The 25,715-nt window shown below is 38.1% G+C and overlaps 1 protein-coding gene across 21 annotated transcripts in view; it reads right to left on the bottom strand.

The window, feature by feature from the left end:
• Positions 1–25,715, bottom strand: part of LOC109103604 (collagen alpha-1(XXV) chain) — a 527,306-nt gene that overhangs the window by 171,827 nt on the left and 329,764 nt on the right. The gene's annotated exons all lie outside the window — the stretch shown is intronic.

The raw sequence follows: 25,715 nt of genomic DNA, 5'->3' as shown, positions 1-25,715 counted from the left end.
TCAAAGCACAGGAAGAACAAAGTGCACATGTAAGTTGTCTTTTATTTCTCTTCCTTATGTTAATCTGTGTTTTTATTCGGATGTAAAATAGATGCTGCACTAGACTACGGATAGACTAGACTACTATCTAGACTACGAACCTGTAAAATGAAATGATCTTGATCTGACGTGTTGAGCCTGGTCATCAATGGCAAAAACATGTCCCACTCTCTACAGCACAGACACTCTATTTCCGTCGGCATAGATTGGCATATTCCCCCACATTCACACCACCAGTTCATGTTGGCTCTCATCCTCACGTCCTCAGGCTGTTGAGCGATCGCAACCTCCTTCTGCTTTGGTTGTATTTTTAAAGCACGTTGATAGTATTATTTCATGTCTGGTTCAAATAGGTATGGTTCTGGTTCTTGACTGTCTGAGAAGTCACCCTCTTCGTCTATCTCAAAATCAGCAATGTTCTTTGCCATTCGTGTACTGTAAGGAAAATAGCCAGGCAGCTACTATTCACGCCGGTATGTTGACGGAAGTCGTGGGATTTCATGTGTTGCGTGATATCTCTGCGCCGAAGTAGCAGTGCTTCGCCTAAGCAGCAGTGCTTCGCCTGTGCTTCCCCATAATATAGTCCCAAGTCAATATCTGCCTAGGAAATCGCCTAGTGTTAATCTGGATCGCTATTTGTACTCGTTGTGAATACGCAGGCCACAAGAAGTAATTAGGTGGGTTTTTTTTTATTTTTTTAACACTTTTACTCAGGCCATGCTAGCTGGCAACAAAGGATTCCATTCATTGTGCTAAGCTAAGCTAACGCCGACCCAGTCAAACTAAAACAATGCATGCACTGACACAAAAATGCATTTGCCCACCTATCTAAATGTAGGAAATAATGTGAATAAGCCCTATTTCAAAAAACGGTGGAGTGTTCCTTTAAATCATTTAAAAATATTACCAAAACGCTGGCAAAAAAGCATCAAAATCATATGGCATATAGTTGGCGAAGTTCAACAACTTTTAGTCGGTTAGACATTGGTCCAGGAAAAATGGTGTGACTAAATATGGTAAAGGGAGGTTCTGAAATTGCTATGGCAATGCAAGTGCCCAGTACCATTCAGGGTATGAAGGTTAATTGGGCTAAACATAATGGTTTTGTTTATCGCCCAAACTTGGTTATCTGTGGCAAAGTTGAATCTGAAGTGCCCGTGTTTTATCAGATTGAGTCAGTTCTGATAATGTGTGAAAAACTGTTGCTACTCACAGTGCCTTTAGGTACAGTAACTTTTCAAGAACATTTCCATGCATATGAGGTGATCCGATCAAAGCAGGATATTGTTTTTTTTTCATGTCGAGAACCTGCATTACCCTAGGCCTTTTGACATACAAATGTCATACGGAGGGAATGACACAACTCTCCTTGTTGTGCGATATTGCTTTTTCTGGTAAACATTTTCAAGATGCTATACATGTTTCTGTCAGAGACAAGGCAATGGGTTTGCAATGTAAATTCAATGACATTGAAATGCTTTATTTTTTTTTTTACAATAAATTGTGAGTTCTGTGATCTAGTGTTATTGTGCTTGTTTTTATTTGGACAGTAGTTGACCGTTCTATAATTCAGTAACACTGCATCTTATGACATATATTTTTTAAAGCACAGTACAGAAAAGTAAATATTACACTTATTGTCATTTTTTTTAAAAAGTAAAATTGTAGATGAATTAACTCTATACTGTGTAATTATATTACTCTTAATAGTGTGATTAAACTACAGTGTTAAATACTTTTACACATTTCATTGTTATTTTTTACACAATATTGAGTAGAATTAACTCTAAAAACTTGACACTGACCAAAGAGTAAATTTTACACTGATTTCGAGTGGGACCAAATGTTATCTGAAACAGAGTCAAATTTAACTCTTTAGGAGTTAAGTTAACACTTCTGTTTTTACTGTGTAGAAAAGGAATGCTATTCCAAAGCAGAAGTAAATGTTCAGATTTTGATTATGGATTACAAAGACGATTATTTTTCTTTTTCAGCAGATTAACTTGCACAGATTGTTTACATCAATACTAGCCATGTGCGCTAGTAAAGTCAATTATTTTAAATTCACGCAGACTTTAAGTTATAATCGAGGCTTGCTTGGTCTTACCTGGCTGTTGCTGCCTTCACATTACACGGACTGTTGTCCGTGTAATGGACTGTTGGCAATTTCCATAACTCTGCTATGGTGGTCATCAGGTACATTTGTCCATTACTGTTTCTGAAGTTTGGCCTATCGTGGCCTTCACATTCACAGCCTATCGGGGACTTCGCTTAACATTGAGTTATCTCTTTTTATGGTCATGCTGATCTGGCTCATTTTCTATTTTTTGGGGGAGGATAGGTTTCCTCTGCGGGTTCTGGCAGTTAGATGGAATATTATCCAGCGTGTGCAGGAGTCTAGCCTAAAGATTTATGTATCTGTGTATATGCTCTTATGTCGCTGCTAGAACCCTAATTCTACCTCTATCAATTAACCTAAACTAATGACCTTTTTTACTCAATGCGGTGGTTTAGAATTCCTTTAATCTGCCTCTTGTAGCCATTCTCTCACGGCCTATCTCTCTTCGGCTGGTTCAGCTCCATGTAGTCACCTTTAGAAGCTGTGGTCTGTCAGCGCTTCTATACACCGGCCACTACTGCTGTTGAACTTGGAGTTCTAACATCAGATATCAAGATACTGGGAAGATGGTCATCCTCCACATTTGAATCCCACATTAGACCTGAACCATGAAACATTTCAAGGAATATCAAGCTGTCCTCAAGGTGATCTATATGCAATTAATGGTGGTGGTACAATACCTCTTCATATTATTCCCAACAACCCTTATTATTTACTGTGGCTTAACTTGGCCTTTCTTTCTGTGGCATGTCTTTCATGGCCTTCCCCACTGTTACCCATCTCATGGCATTTCCCACCATGGTCTAATTACATGGCCTTCCTCTCTGTGCATACTGAGGCATTTCATTCTACGACCTCTTGGCTTTCTCACTATGGCCCATTTGGGCATCTCCATCTGTGGCCTAGCTAGGCCTTTTCTCTGCTGCCTTCGTGGCTTTTCTTTAAGGCCTATCGGGGCCGTTCCCACTGTGGCCTGCTGGGGCCGTTCCCACTGTGGCTTAGTCTTAGCCTCAGACGTCACACCCATGGACCGTTGGCTAAACGTCTGATGCATATGGGACATAAAAGTGGATACACTTCAGGAATGTTGAAGTCATCATCGGATTGGTTAAATTCTACAGGAGTTCAGTGAGACGTGTGTCACGTTCTTTAAGGTTCTGCAGAAACAAAGATTACCGTGGTGCCAAACCCCCTACAAAAGAAGGCCCCCGTGTTTAAAACTGTGAGCGATTATCAGGATCAGCTAAACGCTGGATTTTTTAAAGTATGTGAAATTATTTAAAGTTCACGGCATTGAATCTTTAATGTCAAAGAGTTTTACACATCAGTATGCTATTCTGGTTTTATTTTTTTTTGTGGTTACGTGACTATGAACAAAACGAACTGTGATTGGTTGTTTGACATGTCGGTCAAACGTCCTCATGGGCGGGCCTTGGCCAATGAATGTTTATAATGGGTTTTACTGTTTTTGTCTTGTCATGCTGGGACACAAGACATTACAGTATGGTAAGGGACATGTCAGCTTTAGCGTCATCTGTAAGTAGTTCCACTAGAAAGAAAAAGAGCGTTGCATCAAAATGTTCAGTGCAGTGCTAAATGAGTTTTCTCCACAAAACTTATTTCCAGTTTGTGTGTGCAGTAAGTGAGTAAGTTTAATTCTTCTTATCTTTCTTATCTTTATTGTTAATACATTTGTGTATTTTTGCTGTTGAAGTAGGTCATGGACTTCAGATATTAATAGCAACACTGTATATGTGTGTACCACGACTGTGATCTAGCAATTGTTATTCTAATTGTTTGCAACAGCTATTTACATGCTTATCAGAACAGTTATGTGGACTATATGCGTATTTGCACACATACTCATGGATGCCTCAAGATTCACATTGCACCGTGTAGGGTTGCCAACCGTTCCGTGTAATATGGAATCGTCCAGTATTTGACACAAGTCTTGTTCCGTATTGAACTGATACGCAACACACTTTGTTCCGTATTTTTGAGAATCAATTCAGTGCAAATCCATGACACACACACACACATAGCTTCTAATATATGTCAGACTATGAATGAAGACATTTGTAGACTATGATAAGAAAAAAAACCTGACGGTGCGGTAGATAGGCCTACTAATTTCTCCCCGTTTGTCTATGATCAGCGTAGCATTTTTAACATCTTGGAACATCATCAGAGAATGCCCTTTTAATTGGTCATTTCAGTCATTGTGAGTCACGTATTGTAGCAACGATGACGACAAGTGGTGTTGTATTGCTTGAATGCAGTATTTGAGTGCAATATTTTATATTTTCTTTATTAGCTGTTTTTTATGTATTATTGTTTTGCACTGGAAAGAAAGTTAACTATAATGGAAGTATAATTATATAAAGATATTTGCACTACACTTCCTTAAAATGTTGTCTGATTAAATTAAAAATATTATTTTTTGCACTGGAAAGAACATTCTAGAAGTCTAATTCTATTGAATAAGTTTGCACAAGGCTACATAAAACTGTTGTTTATTTTTCTTCAAATGCAGTCTAAGCCAATGAGTTTTGAATGTTATATGTTGTATTTGTTTAAGTTAAAAAATAAAACGTATTATAAACTAAACAAATCCATGGTTCATTGTTGGCAAAATGATCATGATAGCCTTTATATTTCACATCTATGTGGTTCAGTCTTGTATATTGATTAGGCCTACTTTGCTATAAATATATAGGCCTAATAAGTTGTATTATAATATGCTATAATGTATGAAATATATTTATCTAAATGTATCAATTTGTTTCCACAATATTCACCAGAAGTCATCATTTCAGAGGTTATTTTTTCAAAATTTTCTTCCGTGGGTGCATGTCACCGGACCCTGGCTGGTGGAAACCTGGCTGAATGGAGCCAATCCCGGACAGCGTGTTACATCTAACAGGCTTCCAGCTGTCCTGAATGGACCCTGTCACTGAGTTGTCAGGGGAAAAGAGAGGCAGTGGATTATGTTTTTATATCAATGAAGGCTGGTGTACAGACGTGACAGTTTTAAAGAAAATGTGCTGCCCAAATTTAGAAACTCTCTTGGAATGGAATGGAAATTATTTTATTTGAAACAGGGACAATGCACAAATAAACATTAAACTTGTTAAACAAGAGAATATGTCTTGGGCCAGGTTGTAGCAACAATTGCTAATTTCCACCTTTAGTCCCTGGGCAGGTATGACAAATTTTACAAAATAACAATTTTAAAATAGAAATTTCACAGAATTATGAATAAAATAATGTCCATTGAGATTACAAACAAACAAGTTTGCAAAAAACAGAACCAGGGAGGCCATCAACCCATTTACTCTCTGTCTCCTCTCTCTCCAGCAAACACACTTAAACAGTTCAGTAGCATCTTAAGCACACACCCACATACCCACACACACACACACACACACACACACACATACAGGTATACTATCTCAAAGATGTGTGCAAACTTGCTTACTTAGCAACCAACTCTTTGTCAGGCATGAGAAAGTGTGAGAATCTGTGCACAAGATATGTTCCGTGGGAAGAGTATTCCACTGCCTCATGGCCACATATGAGAAGGAGGAGCTCCCAAATTGAGTTTTACATTGTGGGAAGCTACACTCCCCCCTTGTGACACTTCTAGTTGTTCGCACTGTTTTTTCGGAGCAGAGTGTCACAAACTTTTCAGAGGGGGAGCAGTAGCACTGTATATAATTTTATGTAGCAAAGACACATTTGAGTGTTTTATTAGATTATCAAAGCTAAGTATATCATATTTGACGAGTATTTGACAGTGATGATAATAACGTGTTTTTTTATCATGAATCTTGAGACAGTTTTTATTCAAAGAATCTAAAGGTTTTATGACTGTTTTACAGGCCTGAGACCAGGATGTAATGCAGTACAAAAAGTGGGGGATGATCATTGCATTTAAATAAGTACTGGATGCTTCAGTGGTGAGAGAGTTTCTTATATATCTAAAATTTACTAAATTAAATTTCAATTTGTTACACAATTTCTTAACATGACCTTTAAAACTAAGTGTGGAATCTAGAATTACCCCCAAATATTTGAATTTATCTACATGTTTTATAAGTTGTCCGTTTACTAAAATTTCCGGATAAGTTTTAAGTATAAACCGGTTTGTAAAAAACATAGTTACAGTTTTTTCAACATTTAATGTGAGACATGAGTCATGTAACCAGTGGCTAACCTTGCTCATGACACTTGATAATTTTTTGGCTACGTCTGTTGCACTTCTCCCAAGGGTATATAATACTGTATCATCATCATACATAACAATATTTATGCCCTTGCAGACCGAAGGCAGGTCATTAATATATAAGCAAAACAACAGTGGCCCTAGAATTGACCCCTGTGGTACTCCCATAGTAGAGACAAGAGATGTAGACAATGTGCCATTTATTTGCACACATTGTTTTCGATTTATCAAGTATGATTTTATCCAATTTTGGACATTTGTGGAAATGTCATATTTTGCCAATTTGTATTGGCCAAGGCTTCATTAACTGTAAGCCTTTTTATTCACTGCGGGAGTTTTCCTCTTTAATTCTGGTGAGTGTGTACATTCCTCCTGATGTGCATTTGAACGTGGTGCTAGAACTGTTGACCAATCAGATCACACACACAGAACAATGTTATCCGGACTCTTTCACTATCATTATCTGTGATTTTAATAAAGCTAATCTCACCCGTGAACTGCCTTAATATAGACAGAACATCACATGATCCACCAGAGACAGCATTATACTGGACCACTGGTACATTGTTTTAAAAGATGCATACCACTCTGTCTCCCAAGCAGCTCTGGCACTCTCTGATCACTGTTTGGTTAATTTTCTACCAGCCTATAGGCAGAAACACAAATCTGCTAAGCCTGTAGTAAAAACTGTAAAATCACAGGCCTGCTTTGAACTGATTGGAGTGTTTTTGAGGCTGCAGCTACTGATCTGGATGAGCTCACTGACACCGTGACATCCTACATCAGTTTCTGTGAGGACATGTGTGTTCCCACCGGGACTTATTTAACATTTAACAACGACAAACCTTGGTTCAGTGCAAAACTCAAACAGCTTCGCCAGGCCAAAGAAGACACCTACAGAAGTGGGGACAAAGACTTGTACAAAGACGCCAAATACACACTGAATATAGAGATAAGAGTGGCAAAGTTAAACAACAACAACAACAATAAAAACGCTTTCAAGTAATGACTCTACATCAGTGTGTATGGGTGTGATTGCTGTCACCGTGTAAAATATTCCATTCCCCAGCACTGAGGCCAATCAACAACTGGCTGAAGACCTGAATGAGTTTTACTGCAGGTTTGAAAAGCAAAAGCCTGGTCTAACACCCCACGCCCACTCTGACCATCTCACAGCACAGCCATCAACACCCTCCCCCTCCCTCCCCCTACTGTTTCTCAGCCTGCACTTAAGATCTGTGAAGATTATGTATGCAAAGTCTTCAGAAAGCAGAAGATAAGGAAAGCCAAAGGACCAGACGGTGTCTCTCCCACCTGCCTCAAAGCCTGTGCTGACCAGCTATCATCCATCTTCACACTGATCTTCAACAGATCACTGGAGCTGTGTTAAGCCCCTCCTGCTTTAAATGTTTCACCATCATCCCTGTACCCAAGAAACCAAAAATCACAGGACTTAATTACTACAGACCTGTTGCTTTAACATCTGTGGTCATGCAGTCATTTGAGAGACTGGTGTTGGCCTACTTGAAGGACATTACTGGATCCTTGCTGGAGCCCCTGCAGTTTGCTTAATGAGCAAACAGGTCTGTGGATGATGCAGTAAATGTGAGATTGCACTACATCCTCCAACATCTGGACAAACCAGGGACTTATGCAAGGATCTTGTTTGTGGACTTCAGCTCCGCTTTCAACACCATCATCCAGGACACCCTTATTACAGAATAAGCTGACACAGCTCTCTGTGCCCACATCCATCTGTCAGTGGATCACCAGCTTCCTGACAGACAGGCAGCAGCTAGTGAGGCTGAGAAAACTCACATCCAACACCCGCACCATCAGCACCGGAGCTCCTCAGGGGTGCGTTCTCTTCCCACTGCTCTTCTCCCCGTACACAAATGACTGCACCTCTAAAGACCCCTCTGTTAAGTTCCTGAAGTTTGCAGACGACACCACAGTTATCGGCCTCTTCCAGGATGGAGACAAGTCTGCTTACAGACAAGTGGTTGAGCAGCTGGTTGTCTGGTGCGGTCACAACCACCTGGAGCTGAACACGCTCAAAACTGTGGAGATGATCGTGGACTTCAGGAGGAACCCCCCTGGCTCTCCCCCCACTCACCATCATGGACAACACTGCGGCTGCAATGGAGTCATTCAGGTTCCTGGGCACGACCATCTCTCAGGACCTGAAGTGGGACATTTACATTGACTCCATTGTGAAAAAGGCCCAGCAGAGGTTGCACTTCCTTTGTCAGCTGAAAAAGTTCAACCTGCCACGGGCACAGATGACACAGTTTTACTCCGCTGTTATTGAGTCAGTTCTGTGCTCTTCTATATCTGTCTGGTTTGGGTCAGCCAGCAATCAGATAAAAGAAGGTTGCAACAGACTGTTAGGACAGCAGAAAAGATCACGGGTGTGAACCTGCCCAGTCTTCAGGACTTGTACAACTCCAGAGTGAAGAAACGGGCAGGTAACATCATCAAAGACCCCTCTCACCCCAGACACAACCTGTTTGCACTTCTCCCTTCAGGCAGAAGCTACAGATCTCTGTGCACTAGAACATCTAGGCTTAAAAACAGTTCCCCCCCATGCCATCTCCAGCTTAAACATCTAACACATGAATCATTACCTGTGTTCTGTAATTAATTTCCCTAATTCATTCTACATCTTTAATTATTGCCTCTTTCTCAAGTATTATGCAAATACATATGCATATCTCTTTATTTATACAGTTCTATATAGAGTAAAAATGCAAAAATCTGTACATAAATCTACTGTCTTACTATTTTTTTTCTTTTCTCATGTCAGATGTGTATGTATGTATGCATGTATGTATGTACCAGGAGCACCTTAAAAAAAAAAAAAAAAAAAAAAAAAATTCTTTGTGTGTTTGCGCACACCTGGCAAATAAAGCTAATTCTGGTTCTGATTCAGAGTTGCCAACTCTCATGCATTTGGCATGAGACACACACTTTTGGACTTTGTCTTATACTCTCACTCTGCTTATGTAAATCTTATGCCAAATTGGCAACTCTGCTTGTGACACAGTCTCAGCTTTAAAATTTTGACGTTTTTAAATACTAATTTCAAACAATAAATAAGTGGTTTAAGTGGAATAGATGACAGCTTCATTATACAGATATTTGCAGCAATTTATGGTAAACATTACAGCATATTATGCATTGATTATTATGTCAATGACATTTACACTATCATTTTATTCTGGAGAGCGATGCAGACGCAACATTAATATGGTTTTATTAACCCTCAGGTAGGCTATTGCTTACTTATAATGTGGCCATACAGCTTAACAATTGTTCAGTTAAATAAGTGTTGTATATTTTAGTTCAGTAATATTTATTTCATATTTTGTGGAGATCTTTTGGTACTAAATACTATTTGTGCAATAATTAAGTCATTCATGACTTCAAATATTTGTAAGATTTCTATGACTTATATTACATTTTTTGTTAATAGACATATTAGAATAGAGAAAAGAGATTTTAAATTCCAATGGTGTGGTGTTTATTGTTGTAATTTTGTGGTGAGTTTTTGTATTTAATTCCATGGTTTAGCCATTAGGTACTCTTATGGCTCTTTACTAAATATATCTAGAATATTGCAGGTCATACAGATGGTAGACAACCAAAATGAGTAATACCGCCGCCGCAGGGCCCCGGCGTTAACTGCAAATCAGTTGCGTGTTAAATTCATTTGCGAAACTACTGCCAGGTGGCGCAAAGAGACGGATTGCGAACTGAATGTAATTGTAAAATGAGACAAAGGAGGAGGTAAAACAACAATAACATTATGATATAACATTGTAGCATCTTTATAAACCATTAAAAAATGTACAGTGAGTTAATTTCAAAATGTAGGATAGTCTTAGGCTACAGTCTACTCATCAAAAATTAAAAGAAAGACCTTTACACAAAGGATCTTATGCTTGCTATTGTTATTAAACAGTCATTAAATAAGGCCTATATATACGGATAAAAAGCTAAATGTTTCCATTTCGGTTCATTCTTGGTTTAAAAAAAATCATTCAGGTTCCATTTGCAGATCGAAATGAGAACGGTCCAGCATTTAGCAATAATTATTATTAATTCTGTTATTATTCTTGATTTTTCAAACTGCTAACACTTTGCATTTTTGAATTATGCCTTTACTGTGTGACCCAAAATTTTGTATTTTCTGTTTCAGCTGTTTGATCGCGCTGGTGCCTCGCGCACATACATTGGAAACAGTATCCGTTCACCGTGCCATTCGGCGCGAGCAGCGGTCCACTTTGGCATATTTTTGCTAATTATGATTTTTTATTTTTTTCCCGTCGATACTGAAACACGCGTGAACTACAAAGCCTATTTTTCCTAATGAATAATAGCCTAGTTAAGCTTGAAATAGGCAACATCACGAATATGGAAACGTTTGGATTTCTCCCGAATGAGAGCCCAACCTTTCCTTATGGTTCGCTTTAAATTATTATTCATTTTTTTTGTTTGTTTGTTTATAGCTAAGCCTATATTATTATATACTGCAATTTTATTTATCCATTAGAATTATATATTTGTAATTATTGTTCTGTTCTGATAAATTTGTTAAATTTAAAGGATTTGTTGTAAAGTAAAGAGAACTAAAAATATCCTGTTGGCACATTATAACATTATTAGGCCAGCCGTTATTATTTCTGAATGTAATAAAATGCAACTTATACATGACTTATATATTTTTTTCCTCCCACAAAGTTAATTTATTTTTTAGCCTGTTTTAAAAAAAATAAAATAAAATAAAATAACATGCAGCAAACGAAAATAGGCGATTAATCGGTTAAAATTTGTTACTGTGGGGTAATTATAATTATTATATACTTAGGAACAGAGTCTGGGCCTAATCTAGGCTATCCAGGGTTTTTTATTTTTTTTTATTTTCATTGCATCTGAAAATGACTTTGTGCAGCACATCCACTTCGCACGCTCAACCTGCCTCGCGCGTTGCTCAGTTGTAGACGATTTTAAAATGTTTGATATAAAGGTTGCTGTCCCATTTTATACAGGAATTGTTCATTTAAAAAAAAATCAAATTATATTGTTAGTTCTAATTATATTGTTAACACAAGTTCATTTAGGCTATTTAACATGCACTGTGACATTTTACCCTTTTTAACTTATAAACTCCTTGAGATTTTAAAGTCAGTTTAATAGTATTGAAGTTCAAGTTTTTTTTAAAAAGGTTTTAAATGCTTAAATTATTTCTATGAATTAATCATATGTTATCATGTTTATTCTTGTAGAAAATAAGTGTTTATTCTTTAAGAAAATAAGGGAAGAAATAAGGGACGATCCAAATATTGTTCATATTTGTTTTGCTTCACCTATTTATGTAAGCTACAATTATTCTAAAAAAAAAAAAAAACATAATGTATTTAAAAGTGCCATCGGCCTGAGTAAATTTTACCATTAGCCTATAGAATTGTGACTTCAAAGGTTAGTGATTTAGGAGGTGAAAATACTGTGAAATTACAAATGTTATGGGATTTTAAAGCATAACAACTGAAGGTCTATGAAACGTTAGCCAATAAACAATGGCACTTAAAGTTTTGAACTAAAATATTATTTCAACCATATAGCCTGTGAATAAACAAAATGCATACTTTTCAATGAAATGACACTGAGAGTTTGCTTCTGGTGTTTGGATTTGTATTTAAATATAATGAGCTCCAAGCTTAAGAATAGCCAACACGTTTTTTTTTTTTTATCTCTCATATTCTCGTGGGAACGGCTTATTAGGTCGTGGCCACAAAAAAAATCATTTTCTCTCTCTCTCGTCTCTTCTCTCTCTCTCTCTCTCTCTCCTCTCTCTAGCAACCTCTCTCTCTCTCTCTATTTAACAACATTAACTTACAATGAAATACATCTTCCTTCAGGTAGACTGAATGTTTTAACGGGACGTTATTCCTGCCTTGCTAAATGTTGGGCTCATGATCAGTAAGTTGTATTCGCTCAAACTGATTTAGTTAAATCAAAACTTGCGGACTGGGTGCAGTTAGCGCGAGTCCCGCGCGCTGTGAAGCAGTTAGAGCTGATGGAGGACTCCGCTTGGTCTTAAAGCCTTCCGCAAATGCTACGTTCACAAATAACAATGATTTTTGTAAAATAATGATTAATTATCAATTGATAATTTGTTATTAGTATGGTCTTGTGAAAACAATAATATGGGCTGCGGGAAGCTGTGAGTGCAGGCATGTTTCAACCCAGTAACATGAAAACACACCGTTCCTCACAGCCAAAAAACAGACCGAGCTCAGTTCAGCTGGAGGGGGCTGGGTGGTAGTTCTGTATAGCTTGTGGGGGTTGATATAAATGTGTGAATCTCTTGGTCTTTCATATGGACAGTGTCTTCTGAGGGTATCAAACTTGCAGAACAGTTTTAGATAGGACGATTGCCTCGTCATTTTGGTTTTAGGGCAAATTTGAAGAAAGGTTTTGATCCACTTCAAATGTTGACTACTAGCGCAATATAGTTTATTGTTATTATAACTTAATTTCAGAGGTTCTTGTCTTAACTCAAAAAATAAATAAATAAATAAATAAATTCGCAAACTGTTGCGTTAATTTTATTTTGTTTCGTCTAAACAATATTTTTTAGACTATGAAATATAAATTCTCACAGAATGTAGCCTTTTCATAACCATTATATTGAACCATCTCTTTATGTTTTTCTAAATCCCAAACAGAGTCCAGACATCAGTATGATCCGTCTATGATGTTTTATAGGCTTTTTTAGATTTGGGAATACACATGCGTATACAGACATGACAAAAAACATTTTGGAGTTTTTGTAGACATGATTATTATTATTATTATTATTATTATTATTATTATTGTATTTATTATTGTAGCCTATTTACAATGCACAAACCAGAAGCAACAATATCTGTAGAGAAGGGCTGGCCATTCTCAAAACATAAAATATAAATTTTATTTCAATTTTCGTTTTTGTGTTTCAGAGGAAAAATCAGTGTTAAGGTATCTCTCCATTACAGACCGTTCTAAAAGAAGAATTTATGCAAACGCGTATAAAATGCTTTAAAAACTTTAACAGAGATGTCTAGAGGCTATTTAATAGGTCTGCCTCCCATGTAAGATATTTTTCTAGTTACTAGTCGTTCATTTGTCATTATTCAACTAATCGCAGGTTTATATTACATTTACATCTATAATCCATAATGAGCCTTAATTTATTCCGCGCTCAAGCACATGCATTAAGTTTGCCCCAAAGCACAGGCAGAAGTAGCCTAATAATTGTGAAAAAGGAGACATTTTAATTATTTATTAATAAACAAATGTTTTCTTGTCGGCTGCAAGATGAAATTCACAGTGTGCTGACTTGCTCTCCACATGAACGCCCCTTTAAAGAGAAATACAACCTTCACAGATTACATAATGCTTTCGTTCTGAATTGATTCGTTTAAAATACATTTCAAGCTTTCTGTAGATATATTTCTCATGTATGTGAGACACCACAATTTTAAGTTAATTCATTATCAGGAAAAAATTCAAGTGATCTAGAGGGCGCCTCCCTGTCCTGCATGCGCATTAATAATTATCGCACAAACACTTAAATATAAATAATTATTCACATTTTGCATATGCATTACAACGTAAATTTTTTTTACATGCAATTATCCAAAATAAAACCAAACAAGATTTGTAATGAAGATAAAACAAATAAGAATAAATGCTGCGCGTGCACTCAGCATCGCTCGCGCCGTGCAAATCTTGCATGCAGACATTTTACACACCTGCGTTTAAATGCGGCTGCAATTTTTTTTTTTTTTCACTTAAATTCTATGTAAGCAAGTAACGGCGGCTCCCTTTAAAATCACTGAAGTTGTCTATTAATGAAGCTCTTTTTTTACATCATTTGGACTTTGGTGATTATAATGAGACAACTTGAGTTTAATCGTGAGGACGTTTTATGAATCCGTCCATTCTTTAGAGTTTCAATGATTTAGCTAAATCGTGCAGGTTTAATTTATTCGTTTCTTGTTTTAATTAGGCCTTAATAATGGGAACGAAATTATACAGTGCCTCACGTTTTACTAAAATAAAGAAAATAATTTATAAAACACGCAACAATTTCTTAATCAGTCTACAGACAAATATATATTTTCCCAAGAAGTTGTCTGTCAAAATAAAGGACAGGTAACGAATAACAAAAATGCATGTTGTTTTATTAAAGGAATTTTAAAATCTAAATTAAAATATAGGCCTAATATATGAGAATATTGACATTTTGCATATAAATCCATTTAGCCTAGCTCACTAAAATAGGCTACCACTTTTAATGCTACGATGCAAAGTAAACCACAATTTATTTTGAATAATATATCACATAATTCATATTATATAAATAATACTGCACACCTATTAAATGTGTCAAATCTAAAATATGGTGTAATACTGTGTAGCTTAGAGAAAATATAAGCACAGGCTCAGGCACAGGCTTGACATTTATCCTGCTTGAATTCGTTCTAAGAAATGCACATAACTTCATAATTACCAAACTTTCATCTGTGAATATTAAATATTTTAACTATAGTGTTTTTTTTCTTTCATTTTCCCTGACTGCAGCCGTCAAATGTAACACATCACCGAGGCAAAACTGACGTCTATTTGCGAAAATGTGATTTGATGCGCTTGTTTGAAAACTTGTGATTAAAGCGCCACTCAGCGGTCAAAAGTTGCAAATGCACTTTGCAGACGCCGCGGCGGCGGTACGAGCGGCGGTAGAAGCAACGTTTTGGATGTCCACCTACTGTACCTGCTTACTTATTTTAAGTTCTTAATTTGAATAAATATTAAGACATGATAAAACACTAAATTTTTAAATGAGAAATTAAAAAGGTTTATAACTTGCATCCTTTTTAAAATGATACTCGCATAATTGCACACAATGGGCCTGATTCATGAAACTTGCGTAAATATGAGTAATTCGCGCGTAAAACAGACCGTCCCAAAAACTCTCTTCCGGATTCACAAACACTTCATAAACTTCTGATTTGATAGTTAAACGTGTATCTTAATGAATTCCAGTCATTTGTAAATAGGGCGCTCATGCACTCTCATTCTCAATTACCATAATTCCTGCCTATGAATTAGCCTACAGCTATGCAAATTGCATGTCCAGCAACGAAGTGGAATATTCTGGTCTACTTTCTCAGGTTTTGCTCCAGTATATTGCATAAATGCAAAAAATACTAATAGGCTATATGCCAAATATTAAATATTTAATAACATGTGTCCACTAAAGAGTTTTTAGCCAGCTGAAAAAATGTCAGGCGCTCTTCTAAAAATGCAGCTGCTGGCGCTTAAGAACATTTTGGTGACTATGATTTGCTATGATTTGGAATATCCACGGCGGTATTACTAGTATCTCATTTAAATTAAATATAAAAAATGCAGTAACTGGTAATATTGACTTCTCCATTGTTGTAGGCAGTCGTTGTACAAGTAGGATGGTTGCTCGGTATTTGTCCCGCCCCTCCTCTATGCACAGCTGGGTAAATGGTGACAATGATAAGCACTGCATTTTACAACTATCAACTCCTAAAAATTCCTAAGAGAGCAAGGGCAAATAAACTTGTAATTATTATGGCAGTGCTTCAAAATTCAGTGTCATCAGTTTGCCAAAAGTACACAGAATGTTTTACGCACCATTTACAAGTCGTAGGGAGCCGGTGTACATTTCATTCATACCGACTAACAAAAGTTTATGTCAGAACGGCTTTACGAAAGTTTTACACAAAATTCGTTCTGCTCATGCTTCATGAATGAGGCTCAATGAATGCAAGCAAATACTGAATTTAAACCAAGTATAAATTGGTACTAAAAAGGCATTTAACTGTATTCAACAAAAGATTTTTATGCCATTATATTTACAGTATATACACATGAATTGATATTGAATCAAGATTGAATGGAAACTTTGCTAACCAGCCCCAAAATAAGTATTCCAGAAAAGATAACGTAATAAAATGTCATATCAATGTCATATCTTTATGTGTAACATGTCTGTCTGTTCTGTGTTTACATTGTGTTTGCTTTGCTCCCCCTAAACTAGTTTGCCTGAGTTCTGATTAGTTAATTCGGTTCCACCTGCTGTTACTCATCTCATCAGTTCCTTTGTTTGGTCCCTACTTATAAGTCCTCTGTTTTCCCTCTGTTTGTCAGCTCTCGTTTATGGTAAAGAATGTGTTATTCCCTGCATGAGTTATTTTATTATAAAATCTCACTCTTACGTTCATCTGCGTCTTTGTGAGCTTATTCCTACACACATGACAACGTGACACAACACGTGACATTGTTAACATACTTTACTAGCCTTTTATTTTGGAGCTTTTAAGCAGCCATCATGTTCTCATGATGCAAACAGGAAGTAAACTGCTCTGGTCATGTGATAATTTGCACTATCCATGTGTCACTGCACATATTTAATATAGGAGACCCTTTTTTTTCCCATATTTGCAGGAAACGCACTAAAACACCAGTCTGTAACATTTTTAGAAATTTATAAATGATTATTTTTTTTTTATTATTAAACCTTGGGATTACCGGTAGCCTATAGTTGTTAGATGTAAGTTATTATATATATTCCTATTATAAAACAGATTTCCTGTCAGGAGATTTGCCATGAAAACCTTCTGAAGTGATTCTGACAGACTGCTGTAATAAGGTTGCATACACAAAAAAGTAGCTGTTTACGTTGGGTCATTAGGACATGAGTCAGCCACGAGGCACACCCAAATTAGGCTCTGAGGTGAGCACAGCCATTAACACAGCAGTGTTTCATCGCCCCAATGTCCTGGGGAGTCTGCCGATTGCTGACAGCTCAAACAAACAGCATTAATGAGATTACTTTGGAAAATACTGGCAGCTACCTAATGTCAAGTCAAAGTACATCAGCTGAGTCGGGACTTCCAAAAAATACACGTGCAATACAGAGAGAGAGAGAGAGAGAGAGAAATAAATAAAAAAATACCACTATGCATGTTTTTTCCATACAGAGTATGGAGTTATGTGTGTGTGACAGTACAGAAGCCCTAAAAGGCCATGCTTTATTATTATTAGGGCCCGAGCCAATGGGCGCAGGGCCCTATTGATCCCCTAAGGATTATTAGGGCCCGAGCACTGATGGTGTGAGAACCCTCTTGTATCTGCTTTGTTTATTAGGGCCCGAGCACCGATGGTGTGAGGACCCTCTTGTATCTGCTTCGTTTATTCTTCTTCTTCTTCTTCTTCAAAATGAATCGCATTTTTGAGGGCCTAAACATGCTCGAAAAGTCCTGAAACTTTGCACACGCGTCAGACGTGGTGAAAATTTACGGCTGATATAGGTTTCAGAAGAGGGTGTGGCAAAATGGCTCGACAGCGCCACCTATCCCAAAAAAATCAACAGCCCTCGAGCTGTGTTTCACGTACATGCGCGAAAATTGGCACACATATGTAAAGCATCAGTACCTACAAAAAAGACTCTTGGAGCAATATCCGAAACCCAACAGGAAGTCGGTTATTTTTAATTTTATGAGCAAATTTTGCATCATTTTTGTCGTTTGCATGCCTTGTATTTTAATGAACTCCTCCTAGAGATTTATTCAGATCAACACCAAATTTGGTATGCCTAATCTTAAGGCCTTTGCGATGTTAAATTGCGAAGATCTTGAGTTTTAGTTGAAGGGCGTGTCCGTGGCGGCCTGACGAATTTCGATGATTCGCCATTGAAAAATGAAGTTGCTATAACTCAGACATACAATGTCCAATCTGCCCCAAACTTCACATGTTTGATAAGACTCTTGACCTGAACAGATTGATATGCCCATATTCAGTTATAGTCATAGCGCCACCTACTGGCAACAGGAAGAGACATATTTTACGCTGTAACAAACTACCCCAAGAAATTTTATGACGTACATTTTTTTTTTCAGACATTCTATTCTAAAGGCATGTGCGATGTTAAATTGTGAAGATCTTGAGTTTTCGTTAAAGGACGTGTCCATGGCGCCGTCACAAAGTTCGATGTCTCGCCATGGGAATAAAAGTTATTGTAACTCAGGCATAAAATGTCTGATCTTGCCCAAAGTTCACATGTTTGATAAGAGTCCTGGCCTGAACACATCTGAAGGCCAATATTCCATTGGGTGTGGCAAAATGCCTCGATAGCGCCACCTATACATTTTCAACGGAGTGCGCCTCGAGCTACGTTTCACGTACATGTACAAAAATTGGTACACACATTTAACACACCAATACCTACAAAAAAGTCTCTTGGTACGAAATTCGAATCCCAACAGGAAGTCAGTTATTTTGAATTTTCTCTCCAAAATTTGTGTTGTTTTTGCCATTTCCAGGGGTTTTACTTTAACAAACTCCTCCTAGAGATTTATTCAGATCAACACCAAACTTTGTCAGTGTAATCTAAAGGCCTTTGCGATGTTAAATTGCGAAGATCTTGAGGTTTCGTTTAAGGGCGTGTCTGTGGCGGCCTGACGAATTTCGATGATTCGCCATGAAAAAGGAAGTTGCTATAACTGAGACATACAATGTCCAATCTGCCCCAAACTTCACATGTTTGAGAAGACTCCTGACCTGAATATATCTACATGCCAATATTCAGATATCGCTATAGCGCCACCTGCTGGCAACAGGAAGTGACATGTTTTACGCCGTAACAAACTACTCCTAGAAATTTTATGACATTTTATAATTTTTTTTTTGGTCAGTCTAATCTAAAGGGCCTTTGCGATGTTAAATTGTGAATATCTTGAGGTTTCATTAAAGGGTGTGGCCATGGCGCTGTGACAAAGTTCGATTTCTCGCCATGGGAATAGAAGTTGTTGTAACTCAGGCATAAGACGTCCGATCTTTCCCCAAACTTCACATGTTCGAAAAGAGTTTTGGCCTGAACACATCTGAAGGTCATTATTCCACTATAATCATAGCGCCACCTGCTGACAACAGAAAATGGCTTGTTTTACACTAACTTAAACATGCAATGTCCAATCTGCACCAAACTTCAAATATTTGGAAAGAGTCATGGCCTGAAGATATCTAAAGGGCAATGTTCAGTTATAATCATAGCGCCACCTGTTGGCAATAGGACACAACATGCTTTATACTAACTCAAACATTCCATGTTCAATCTGCACTAAATTTCATATGCTTGATAAAAGTGCTGGACTGAAGAAATCTACATGAAAAAATCCAGTTATAGTCATAGCGCCACCAGCTGGCAGCAGGAAGATTGGCACATATAAATGACTTTGACATATTCCTCTTATATTTACCACATTAAATGCATATTTGTCACTGTTCGCTGTTTTACAAAAGCCACCCGGTGGTGGTGAGCCCGGGTGCGAGGGCCCGTCCATCGCTGCTTGCAGTTTTCTGCGCATCATCAGAGCATCATCCATCTATCCTTCTGTATGAACAATAGGCCATTGATTCTAAATGTACAATTTATTTTCTTAACCTTCTCTTCTTCTTCTTCTTCTTCTTCTCCAAAATGAATCGGATTTTTGAGGGCCTAAACATGCTTGAAAAGTCCTGAAACTTTGCACACGCGTCAGACCTGGTGAAAATTTACGTCTGAAATAGGTTTCAGAAGAGGGTGTGGCAAAATGGCTCGACAGCGCCACCTACCGTAAAATAATCAACAGCCCTCGAGCTGTGTTTCACGTACATGCACGAAAATTGGCACACATATGTAAAGCATCAGTACCTACAAAAAAGACTCTTGGAGCAATATCCGAAACCCAACAGGAAGTCGGTTATTTTTAATTTTATGAGCAAATTTTGCATCATTTTTGTCATTTGCATGCGTTGTATTTTAACAAACTCCTCCTAGAGATTTTTTCAGATCAACACCAAATTTGGTATGCCTAATCTAAAGGCCTTTGCGACGTTAAATTGCGAAGATCTTGAGTTTTCGTTGAAGGGCGTGTCCATGGCGACCTGACAAATGTCGATGTTTCGCCATGAAAAAGGAAGTTGCTATAACTCAGACATACAATGTCCAATCTGCCCCAAACTTAACATGTTTGATAAGACTTCTACTCTGAACAGATCTCCATTCCCATATTCAGTTATAGTCATAGCGCCACCTGCTGGCAACAGAAGTGTCAGGGGTTTTACGCTGTAACTAACTACTCCAAGAAATTTTATTGACATCAACAGTTTATTTTGGTCAGTCTAATCTACAGGCCTTTGCGATGTTAAATTGTGGAGATCTTGAGTTTTTGTTTAAAGGGCGTGTCCATAGCGTGGTGACAAAATTTGATGTCTCGCCATCGGAAGAGATGTTGTTGTAACTCAGGCATAAAATGGTCGATCTTCCCCAAACTTCACATTTTCGATAAGAGTCCTGGCCTGAACACATCTGAAGGCCAATATTCCATCATAATGATAGCGCCACCTGCTTGGCAACAGGAAGATTGGCACATATAAGTGACTTTGACCATATTCATTATATTTACAACTTTAATTAAATGCATATTTCTCGCCGTTCGCCTTTTTTACTAAAGCCGTTCACTGGCGGTGAGTCCGGTGCGAGGGCCCGTTCATTGCTGCTTGCAGCTTGGCAGTTAATTAGGGCCCGAGCACCGATGGTGTGAGGACCCCTTTTGTATCTGCTATTTGTCGCCGTTCGCTGTTTTATTATTAGCCAGCCCGGTGGTGGTGAGCCCGGGTGTCGAGGACCCGTTATGCTTGAACAGCTTTAATTATTATTATTATTATTCTTCTTCTCCAAAATGAATCGCATTTTTGAGGGCCTAAACATACTCGAAAAGTCATGAAACTTTGCATGCGCATCAGAACTGGCGAAAATTTACATCTGATAAGGGTTTCAGAAGTGGGAGTGTCAAAATGGCTCAACAGCGCCACCTATAAATGTTCAACGGTGTGCGCCTCGAGCTACGTTTCACGTACATGTACGAAAATCGGTCCACACATGTATCACACCAATACCTACAAAAAAGTCTCTGGGTACCATGTGTGAAATCCCAACAGGAAGTCAGTTATTTTTAATTTTATGAGCAAATTTTGTGTATTTTTTGCCATTTCCATGCGTTGTACTTTAACGAACTCCTCCTAGAGATCAACACCAAACTTGGTATGCCTAATCTAAAGGCCTTTGCGATGTTAAATTGCGAAGATCTTGAGTTTTCGTTGAAGGGCGTGTCCATGGCGGCCTGACGAATTTCGATGATTCGTCATGAAAAAGGAAGTTGCTATAACTCAGACATACAATGTCCAATCTGCCCCAAACTTCACATGTTTGATAAGACTCCTGACCTGAACAGATCGACATGCCCATATTCAGTTATAGTCATAGCGCCACCTATTGGCAACAGGAAGTGACATATTTTACACTGCGACGAACTACTCATAGAAATTTTATGACATCAATGTCTTTTTTTTGTGGTCAGTCTAATCTAAAGGCCTGTGCAATGTTAAATTGTGAAGATCTTGAGTTTTCGTTAAAAGGCGTGTCCATGGCTCCGTGACGAAGTTCGATGACTCGCCATGGGAATAAAAGATGTTATAACTCAGGCATAAAATGTCCGATCTTCCCCAAACTTCACATGTTTAATAAGATTCCTGGCCTCAACACATCTGAAGGCCAATATTCCATCGGGTGTGGAAAAATGGCTCGATAGCGCCACCTATACAGTTTCAACGGAGTGCGCCTCGAGCTATGTTTCACGTACATGTGCGAAAATCGGTACACACATGTAACACACCAATACCTACAAAAAAGTCTCTTGGTACGAAATCCGAATCCCAACAGGAAGTCAGTTATTTTGAATTTTCCCTGCAAAATTGGTGTTGTTTTTTGCCATTTTCAGGGGTTGTACTTTAACGAACTCCTCCTAGAGATTTATTCAGATCAACACCAAAATTGGTCAGTGTAATCTAAAGCCCTTTGCGATATTAAATTGCGAAGATCTTGAGGTTTCGTTAAACGGCGTGTCCATGGCGGCCTGACAAATTTCGATGTTTCGCCATGAAAAAGGAAAATGCTCTAACTCAGACATTCAATGTCCAATCTGCCCCAAACTTCACATGTTAGATATGACTTCTGACCTGAAAAGATCTACGTGCCCATATTCAGTTATAGTCATAGCGCCACCTGCTGGCAACAGGAAGTGTCATGTTTTACGCTGTAACGAACTACTCCTAGAAATTTTATGACATCAACATTTTTTATTTGGTCAGTCTAGTCTAAAGGCCTTTGCAATAGTGAATTGTGGAGATCTTGAGTTTTTTTTAAAGGGCGTGTCCATGGCGCTGTGACACAATTTTATGTCTCGCCAAAGGAAGAGAAGTTGGTGTAACTCAGGCATAAAATGTTTGATCTTCCCCAAACTTCACATGTTCGATAAGAGTCCTGGCCTGAACAAATCTGAAGGCCAATATTCCATTATAATGATAGCGCCACCTGCTGGCAACAGGAAAATTGTCACATATAAATGACTTTGACATATTCCACTTATATTTTACGACTTTAAATGCATATTTCTCACCGTTCACCTTTTTACTAAAGCCACACGATGGCGGTGAGCCCGGGTGTGAGGGCCCGTGTCATCGCGCTTGCTTTTGTTTTTATTATTATTATTATTTTTCTTCTTCTTCTTTCTTCTTCTTCTTCTCCAAAATGAATCGCATTTTTGAGGGCCTAAACATGCTCGAAAAGTCCTGAAACTTTGCACACGCGTCAGACCTGGTGAAAATTTCCGTGTGATATAGGTTTCAGAAGAGGGTGTGGCAAAATGGCTCGACAGCGCCACCTATCGTAAAAAAAATCAACAGCCCTCGAGCTGTGTTTCACGTATATGCACGAAAATTGGCACACATATGTAAAGCATCAGTACCTACAAAAAAGACTCTTGGAGCAATATCCGAAACCCAACAGGAAGTCGGTTATTTTTAATTTTATGAGCAAATTTTGCATATTTTTTGTCATTTGCATGCCTTGTATTTTAACGAACTCCTCCTAGAGATTTATTCAGATCAACACCAAATTTGGTATGCCTAATCTAAAGGCCTTTGCGATGTTAAATTGCGAAGATCTTGAGTTTTCGTTGAAGGGCGTGTCCGTGGCGGCCTGACGAATTTCGATGATTCGCCATGAAAAATGAAGTTGCTATAACTCAGACATACAATGTCCAATCTGCCACAAACTTCACATGTTTGATAAGACTCCTGACCTGAACAGATTGATATGCCCATATTCAGTTATAGTCATAGCGCCACCTGCTGGCAACAGGAAGTGACATATTTTACGCTGTAACAAACTATCCCTAGAAATTTTATGACATTTTATAATTTTTTCCAGTCACTCTATTCTAAAGGCCTGTGCGATGTTAAATTTTGAAGATCTTGAGTTTTCGTTAAAGGGCGTGTCCATGGCGCCGTCACAAAGTTCGATGTCTTGCCATGGGAATAAAAGTTATTGTAACTCAGGCATAAAATGTCCGATCTTGCCCAAACTTCACATGTTTGATAAGAGTCCTGGCCTGAACACATCTGAAGGCCAATATTCCATTGGGTGTGGCAAAATGCCTTGATAGCGCCACCTATACATTTTCAACGGAGTGCGCCTCGAGCTACGTTTCACGTACATGTACAAAAATCGGTACACACATGTAACACACCAATACCTACAAAAAAGTCTCTTGGTACGAAATTCGAATCCCAACAGGAAGTCAGTTATTTTGAATTTTTTCTGCAAAATTTGTGTCGTTTTTGCCATTTTCAGGGGTTGTACTTTAACGAACTCCTCCTAGAGATTTATTCAGATCAACACCAAACTTTGTCAGTGTAATCTAAAGGCCTTTGCGATGTTAAATTGCGAAGATCTTGAGGTTTCGTTTAAGGGCGTGTCTGTGGCGGCCTTACAAATTTCGATGTTTCGCCATGAGAAAGGAAGTTGCTATAACTCAGACATACAATGTCCAATCTGCCCCAAACTTCACATGTTTGAGAAGACTCCTGACCTGAATATATCTACATGCAAATATTCAGATATCGCTATAGCGCCACCTGATGGCAACAGGAAGTGACATGTTTTACGCCGTAACAAACTACTCCTAGAAATTTTTATGACATTTTATAATTTTTTTTGGTCAGTCTAATCTAAAGGCCTTTTCGATGTTAAATTGTGAACATCTTGAGGTTTGATTAAAGGGTGTGGCCATGGCGACGTGACAAAGTTCGATGTCTCCCCATGGGAATAGAAGTTGTTGTAACTCAGGCATAAGATGTCCGATCTTCCCCAAACTTCACATGTTCGAAAAGAGTCTTGGCCTGAACACATCTGAAGGTCATTATTCCACTATAATCATAGCGCCACCTGCTGACAACAGAAAATGGCTTGTTTTACACTAACTTAAACATGCAATGTCCAATCTGGACCAAACTTCAAATATTTGATAAGAGTCATGGCCTGAAGATATCTAAAGGCCAATGTTCAGTTATAATCATAGCGCCACCTGTTGGTAATAGGACACAACATGCTTTATACTAACTCAAACATTCCGTGTTCAATCTGCACTAAATTTCATATGCTTGATAAAAGTGCTGGACTGAAGAAATCTACATGACAAAAATCCAGTTATAGTCATAGCGCCACCAGCTGGCAGCAGGAAGATTGGCACATATAAATGACTTTGACATATTCCTTTTATATTTAACACATTAAACGCATATTTCTCGCCGTTCGCTGTTTTACAAAAGCCACCCCGGTGTCGGTTTGCCCGGGTGCGAGGGCCCGTTCATCGCTGCTTGCAGCTTTAATTAGGGCCCGAGCACCGATGGTTATTGTATCTGCTTGTTTTTCTTTATTATTCTGCTTCTTCTTCTTCTTCTTCTTTTCCAAAATGAATCGCATTTTTGAGGGCCTAAACATGCTCGAAAAGTCCTGAAACTTTGCACACGCGTCAGACCTGGTGAAAATTTACGTCTGATATAGGTTTCAGAAGAGGGTGTGGCAAAATGGCTCGACAGCGCCACCTATCGTAAAAAAAAAATCAACAGCCCTCGAGCTGTGTTTCACGTACATGCACGAAAATTGGCACACATATGTAAAGCATCAGTACCTACAAAAAAGACTCTTGGAGCAATATCCGAAACCCAACAGGAAGTCGGTTATTTTTAATTTTATGAGCAAATTTTGCATCATTTTTGTCATTTGCATGCCTTGTATTTTAACGAACTCCTCCTAGAGATTTATTCAGATCAACACCAAATTTGGTATGCCTAATCTAAAGGCCTTTG

Source organism: Cyprinus carpio, chromosome B7 (assembly GCF_018340385.1).
Source record: "Cyprinus carpio isolate SPL01 chromosome B7, ASM1834038v1, whole genome shotgun sequence".
NCBI lineage: Eukaryota > Metazoa > Chordata > Actinopteri > Cypriniformes > Cyprinidae > Cyprinus > Cyprinus carpio.
This window is presented reverse-complemented; position numbering and strand designations above follow the sequence as displayed.